The following is an 8,044-nucleotide window of genomic DNA, read 5'->3' on the forward strand; positions in this document are numbered from 1 at the left end:
TTCCTTTCAGACCACTCTAAGCACCAGGATTATAGTTCTGTAAAAGAAACAAAACGTAGCTATAAACTTATAAAATCCAATTTAGTGTTTTTACTGGGATGACCTCTCCCCTCCCTCTCCTGCTGTCACACAGCCGACTCAGCGCCAGCCGGCCGAGCCTCGCACCACCCCAAACCAGCGGGGCCTGGAAATGTGGGATCTGGGAAATGTGGGAAATGTGGGATCTGGGAAATGTGGGTGACTATGGAGGAAACCGAACTTGTGAGCGATGCTCACCATCAGCTGGACTCTAAAATGCCCCTTTGGTGTGACCCCGTGCACAACACAGTGCGTTCAGCTGCCTTGGTGGGAGCTCCATCCCTTGTGGTGGGAAGGCTGTTAGGAGGGATGGCTGAGGAGGAGCAGCCCCTTGAGAGCAGCTCGCTCAGTGCTGAGCCCTGCAGAGCTGGCAGGAGCACCAGCACCAGCAGGGAAAGGCGTTGAGGATGGCACTGCATCCTCGAGCAGCGACACCGAGCCAGGGGGCTGCCCCAAATCAGCATCCCAAGGCAGGGCGGTGAAGGGCAACCCATGCTGCATCTCCCCTGCTCCGTCACGGCATCTCGCTCAAACCATCGCCACGCTGAGCTGCACCAAGGCCTCGTGCCTTGAAAGGTGGAGGGGGAGATGTGTTGTCTTCTGCTGGCACTGCTCTGCCATGCAGCCGTCCCTCGCAGGGGCTGCTGCAGCAGGGTTTGCTGGAGCTCACCCCTCAAAGCCCCCAGTTAAAGGCTGATACTGGATGCACCGGTTTAAATGACGGTATTTCGATCAGCAGAAATATGCCTGGCACCTAACACTCCCCACACAGATGAATGAGTCCCTTCACACCTCTGCGGGTGCTACAGGAATTCTTGCTGCACTGGAAAAAAATAGAAAAGCAGCACGGGAAGAGCCGAGGCTCCACACAACAGCTAGCGAAGAGAAAAGCATTCTTCTTCTCTAAATTAAAAGCTTAAGTTGTGCAAAGCACAGCCAAAATAACTATGGAAATATCGCTGCGGAGTTTTCAAGGCCCCTGAATTTACGCTGTCCTTGGTGACGTGCTTGGGGATTTATAAAGCTTGCGCTTCAGCTGAAAAGCAGGAAGTAAGAAGTTATAGATGGGTTTTGTTTGGTTGGGTTTTTGTCAGCTGCACATATTTGTCAGTGTATCCAGGTTGTACAATAAGCCAACTGACTGGATAAACAACAGACCTCCATTACAGATTCAGACTTTTAACCCTTCAGAGTAGTGTCTTTTTTTTTTTTAAGCATTTCAACATTTAAAATAACCTTCTCCCCACCTGCAGCCAAATAAAAATCAAACAAAGCAAAGTTCGTTTTACATTAAAAAAAAAAAAAAAAAACACTCAAATAAGTCTATCATTTTATTTTCCTGTCATTGCTTCCTCCACTCCCAGCTTTCCCAAGTAACTAATCCAACCGTATTCTGCAGTAGTTCATCATCACTGGTGATACTCCTAATACAATATTTAATGACTAATTAAAAACCTTACCATTCAACTATTGCTTTAAAACCAAGGGAAATTTATCACGTTGGAAACATTATTCTACCTACTAGCTTTAAAAGACTTTCCAGAATTGTCCTTGCTCATTTTTCTAATTACCAAGGACATCTGGGATCTTCCCTTTAAGGAAAAAAAAAATTACCATGAGTGTTTCTCTCCGAGGCAGCACTCGCAGCATCCTCCCTGAGCTAGGCACGCCAAAAGAAGACAGCACCAGGAGACAGATAACAAAAGCGTGCCGGGCAGAAAGAGTTCCCACAAGGTTTTTCACAGCTTTGCACATGCTTTAAGGACGGCAGCACCCAGTTAAGGCAGGGAAGAATGAACCACAGGTATGGCTCCTGAATACACGCTGACTCTGAAGCTGGCATTAGGAAGGTGTATGGCCTCTTCTTCCCTGCTTCCAAGCCCACTGTAAATTAAGGCTTGTAAGCAGGATATGGTGCCCTGGGACAAATTGCATCTCACCTTACTGTTCTGCACGTGTAGTGGGGGTTCGGCTGCGCTTGTAGAGCGGCAGCAAGCAAGCAGAAACCCCAAATACAGCTGCTGCCCCCTCTACAGACATCACCAGCGCCGGCTCTGGCAGGCACACACGGCTATGCACAGCCACTGTCTGCTTCTAGAAACCTGCAAGGGTCTTTAAGGCTGCAAATACCCCAGATAAATTCTTTTCTCCCCCAGCATGGATGTGGAAAAGCAAATGCAGCAGCTAGGTAGAGTGCTGGGGCTAAAAGCGCTCAGCACCGCCAGAGCTTGGTGGGATGCATCTGGAGAGCAGAGGGTGCCTTGGGTGCAATTAACAGACGTTGGGGGATATGACCCCATTTCAGATAACCTGGAGATGCAGCTAATTGGGCCTTGGATAATCAAGGCCGCGCTGTTGCCAGAACCAGTGTCACGACTCCTAACAGCAGCGCTCCCCCCGTGCCGGCGCTGTGCCCACCGTGTCGTGCAAAAAATGCCTAGCAAAAGGGGAAGGAGAGCTGTGATACCTCTGATCTGCCAGCTCCGGCCCGAGCAGCCAGCTCCGGGGCTGATGCAACACTTTGGATCGCTGCTTGGGAAATAGGTTAAGGCACAGAAAGCGGATTTCACCCCCGGGACGCCCGGGGGACGAGGCTGTCGCAGAGCTGATGGGCTCGGCAAGTTCTATTTTGAAAGTGGGTTAATTTAGCTGCCATTCAGCTCCTGTTAAACGATGTAGGTTAATTTTATAGTCAGATAACTATTAAGAAACCAAAACATGCGGCAGGAAATGTCTCTGCCGCGTTCCAGCGGGGAGAGGCTTCCTCTGCACTAATGTGCCCCCCTTCCCCTGCAGCTCCAGCCTTCCAGCCTTCCCTTCAAACTCTGCACATCCCTCACATTATCTCCTTTTTTTTTTTTTAACCCTTGCTATTACCCACTAGTGCAATTCCTCTCCCTTATTCCCCTCCTTCAGAGTCTGTTCGCCTCCTAAAAGTTCATCTCGGTATCCGGTATCCTGGCTCACAGTTATTTTTCCTTCTTCATTTATCTCTTCACACATCCCAGTGCTAGAGGAAGCCTAAAATCCAAACCTTGTCCAACCATAGCTAGAGGTCGGACAAAAGGGTCCCATCTCCCCCATGGAGCTCAGATTTATCCAGCTCCAGGGCAAACTGAGGCAGGGAAGCACACCTTGTTTAGCATGCAATGGGCTATCACTGCGAACGTACCAAGCTTTCTTCAGGGTTATTTATCATATTTAGAGCCCCCTCGATTTTGGCAGTTCACCCTTTGTAATTGGATGCCGCAGTTTACACGTACTTTATCTCTGCAATTTTCCTCCCTGCAGCATAACGATAGGTACTGCTTGTTTCTCCGTCAAAGGATGGCGAACCATCAATTGCTTGTTTGCCATAAAAAATAAAACAAAAGGAAAAATCCATCTATCAACAACTTATGCCTCCAAAGGAACAGATCCTCTGGAAAAACCCGCGGTGACTCATCACTCCTCACGCACACGAGGACGGAGTGAGACCCGCAGAAAGCCAAAACCCCAGAGGTGCCTTCGCCACTTGTGTCTCTGCGGCTTTTGCGCCTCGCCGCTGCCACGGCTCCCACCGGCAGGCCAATAATTCCCTAACCTTCCCGCGGTGAACTGAAGTGATGCTGACCCATTAGCACACGCTGCCCGTCAAGCACTCGCAGATCCCTTCTACCGTAGGCGTTTTTTTTTTATCGTATTAACAGTAAGTGCACTACACGAGCCCTGAAAGCTCGGAGAAATGAACTCGCACTTAACCACACGGTGGTAATGATGGTGCAGACCACAATGCTAACAGGATGTCGGCGTTTTTACTACGGCTTCACTGTATGCGACCAGGAAAATACAGAATGAGACCATCACCAGAAAACACGGCAAAACCACCGCAGCAAAACCCTCCTCGTGGTGACCTGGGCACTCAGGCAGCAACTTCAGCACCCAAACCACACGTTCCCTGGGGAGTTTTGACCCTCTGATGGTCCTGCTGAGGCCTCACTGTCCCTATCAATCCCACAGGGAATGTCCTTTTTTTTTTTTTTTTTTTTTTTTTCACAAGGCAGCTATAAGAAAACAGACAAAACAGCCAAATCCCACACCTCATCCATCTGCTCTTTGCCAGCACCAAGTTGGAGCCAGGGCTTTTGTCGCTTCATGCTAGGTTACAGAGACGTGCAGCTTTAGCACCAATTATTATTCCTAATTTAGGAATGAAATCAGTAAAGGCGCTGCAAGGCATATTTATTTTAAATCCAGGGTTGTGCTATTTTTGCTTTTTTTTTTTTTTTTTTTTCCTGCAATTTGTAACCCGCTCTACACTCAAACACAAGTAAAGGCACCAACATAAGGATTTCAGTGGGTATAGGAACAGAGGCTAGAACTAACGAGCAGCCAAGCAGGCACAGCTACTTTACACGCTTGTGGGTGCCAGTTAGAAAGAAGCCAGCACAGGTCCTGAAACAGGAGCAAAAATCTACTGCTTTTTGGGTGTCATAACTGAATCACAGCCTCCTAAAGCTCTAGCTAGCAGTGAGGGCACGTGGCTGTCACCACGGTCCAACGAGACCTTTGCTGTTGGCGAACAACCCCCATTACACAGCAAGCCAGCTTAGCTTTCAGCTCTCAGGCTTATGTTTGATGGTGAGAAATGAAAAGAAAACTTGCACTGACGTACAAACAGAGTACGTTTGTTTTGACAGGTTCTTACGAAAAACCAGAATCCTACAGGGTCTTTTTCTAGCATCTCCTTTAAAGTCAAGTAATTTGTTTAAAACCACTGCTAACACCTCAAACACGGCCACCACTTGCTTTAAAGTCCTGAAAGGCATCTCACAGAAATACCACACCTGACCACAGCACAACACCAGAAGAAAAAAAAAAATAACAGAAAAACCAGAGAAAACACACCACCACCTTCACCTAAAAGGGGAACGTGATGGAAACACCAAACTGAGTCCTGCTCGCCGCATGCTGTTAGCTATGAGATGTGTTTAACTCAAGAAAAAAAACACTTATAAATGCAGAAAGCCTCAATAGTATGCTGAGCAAGTCAAAAAAGGGATTAAACCATACACTGTGAGGGTCCCACCGCCTGGTGAGGGAACACCATGGACATGGGGTCACCTCTGCCAACAGCAGGAGCAGCATCGCGTGGTGCCAGCTTTCCTGCACAGCCAGGGACGAGGCCACCAGCAGCACAGCCTCACAAGGGGTATGGCATTTGCCAGCAAGCACCAGGTTTGGGTCACAGCTCCCGGCACACATCAGTGGTACATGAGGAAGCCACTCCACGCATGCACTCATCACGGGGAAGCTGCTCAGCTTCTCCTAGCCTCGATATTTTTCCACCGCGCAGTCAGAATAACTTTTAACAATTGGTGTCAAAGCCTTCATCTAAAGCTCAGTGACAAGAAAAGCACAGCCAAAGGTTTGGTATTAAGAAAGGAAATCACAAAAGCCCCTTTCAAAGTCAAGAATGCCATTCCAAAACAAGTCGGGCGAGCCCCTCGCTTTGTGCGCTGGGCAGGAGGGATTTGGGACACGTGATGATGGGATCTGGGGGCACGCCAGCCAAAAAAACAAACCGCGGCGGGTTTCACAAAACCGCCCGTTTAGCACTGCAGCTCTTTACAGGCAGTTTGCTGATAACCCCACAGAGGCAAACCGCCCCTCTTTTCAGCACGGGGGCTGCCTAACCTGCACCTGGGGCAGCAGCATGGCAAGGAGAAGCGATACAAGCACCAGCTTTGACCTGGCCAGCCTGGAGGCAGCAGCAGCAGCAGCAGCAGCGGTGATAAGGCAGGAGCCCTGGCACGAGCCGGGAGCACGGTGCCAGATTGGCAACAGGCTCATGCAGGTGGCTGCTGGCACCTCCGCCGTGTCCTTCGCCGTGCTGCTCCAGCAGGATATGGCCTGGGACCCCGGCTGGTCCCGCGGGACCTGCAGCTGTGTCTTGGCACAAGCAACCTTGCACTTTTAGGCAGCCACACTTATATTTCTGCACTCTGAAACATACCGTAAGCGTTCCTAATTTTAGCTGAGCTTTTAAACGATTCCTGGAGATTTGAGCCGTAGCCATCTCGCACAGAAATCTGCCTTTTTTTGTATCGCGCACCCAGCAGCACCCCTGCGGAACTGCAGCACAGCTGCAGGTGAAGAAGCAAGAGATTTTAGACAAGTTTTTGAATGCCATCTGTAAATTTTGCTGCTTCAAAAGCGACTCGTAAAGATGAGATGCAATTGAGTGCTCCCTCCTCGTGTTATCTGAAGTCAGCTTTCAAAGGTTATCTTGTCTGTTGTTTTTTTTTGGTGGGGGGAGGGAGTTGGGTGAGAAGAAACTTATGAATTAATTCACGGTTGTGAAGTCATTCAGATTTCTTCTGCGTTTCCCACTAGACAGCTGAGGATGTGTTGGATCTTAAATCACAGAGGCTGCAGCCAGGGAAGCAGAGCAGAGGAACAGCAGCGCTCCCACACATGGTATTATCCGAGATCCTTCCAGCAGCGTTAACATCTTTCCAGGTGCCTTGAGAATAACTATATTAAAAAGATCGTCTTTTATTTTAATCCCTTTGCTATCTTTGTTTCAAACCGTATATTCCCAGATTTGCCCCTACCATTACAAGCTCTGCCTGTTGGAATTACTTTGCCTGTCGCTACACCTTCGCTTACCCTTTATGCCAGCAATGACAGCATCAAGAAGTTTTTTCGGTGACCTTCTCCCATGTGTGAATCACATTCATAAGCAGGTCCCCAAAACTGCTGCTCACCCCTCGCTAAAAGCCCCAGTTTAGCAAATACCCATTCCTGGGCTCGTGCCAAAGGGCGTGCAGCAGTTTGCAACCGGTCGATTAAGAAATCAGCGACTTGCTGAAAAGTCTTGCTGAATGAGGATTTAAATCCTCCTTCCCCCCCCGGGCCCACTTTTGTTGTGCCTCGGGGACATGAAACAGCTCAGCCTGATCGGTCTCACTAAAGAAACCGAAGAAACCCTCGCACTGCAGCTCTCTGAGCTCAGACTGAGGACTCTCTTCTGTTTGCCCAAGGAGGTGAAGTTGTGATACTTGGCAATTTCCTTCATTAAAGCAGCTTCACTCGCACAACCTAAGTGAAGAAGGGGCTAGACTCGATGAGGCTTGTGGGTCCCTTCCACCTCGGGCTATCCTGTGGTTCTGCGAGAGTTTGGGGTCCGTAGGGTGAAGGGCCTCACCAGCTAGGGTTAATCCCAGCGCCCATGGGTAGAGACCTGAAGCTTTTTGCTCTTCCCAGCCCAGGAAAGCTGGAAAGCAGCAGAGCCTCTCATCTCCCATATGCTGGCATAGCTGGATGGCAGAAAGCGACCTGAATCCGAAGGGTTTGTTATTTCAGAAGGCTCTGGCAGGTTCGGAAGGGGTGGATGCCTCTTCAAGAGCAAAACGGAGCAGCTCAGAACCCATCCTGAACCAAACCAAGCCGAGGGAAATAAGCTAATTATGTTTATTTTCTACTTCTAGCATACAGCATGGCTGCTTCTTTCTGCAACATCCTGTGCCTTCTCGTCATTGCACATATCTGTGCTAGAGAAAACTTTAAAATTAATTTGAGGCTTTGTTCCTTTAAGCTGAACAACTTCGTCTTAAGTGCGAGACCATCAGCGAGTCCTCCAGGCAAACAACAAAAAAAAAAAACCCTTGGTATTTCTGATAGTCACAGGACTAAAAGTGTCGATTAAAAATGTTCTGGGAAGAGCTTGCAATGTGTAATACACACCGAAGAATGGCAGATGGGAATATGGTTCATCACTTTCAGAGGCTATTTTCAAAGATTTGACAGATGCATTCAGACATACAGAAAAGATATGATAAATGCTAGTTTACAGCACCAAGCTTTTGAGTTATTTACACAAAGACTTACTATTCCCAAACTAGTGTAAGATGTAGCCCCTAATCATACCAAGTTTTTATTTAGATGATATTTGCCAAGTAAAGCTAAGCCAGCGACAGCATGA

Source organism: Anas acuta, chromosome 7 (assembly GCF_963932015.1).
Source record: "Anas acuta chromosome 7, bAnaAcu1.1, whole genome shotgun sequence".
NCBI classification, from domain to species: Eukaryota; Metazoa; Chordata; class Aves; order Anseriformes; family Anatidae; genus Anas; species Anas acuta.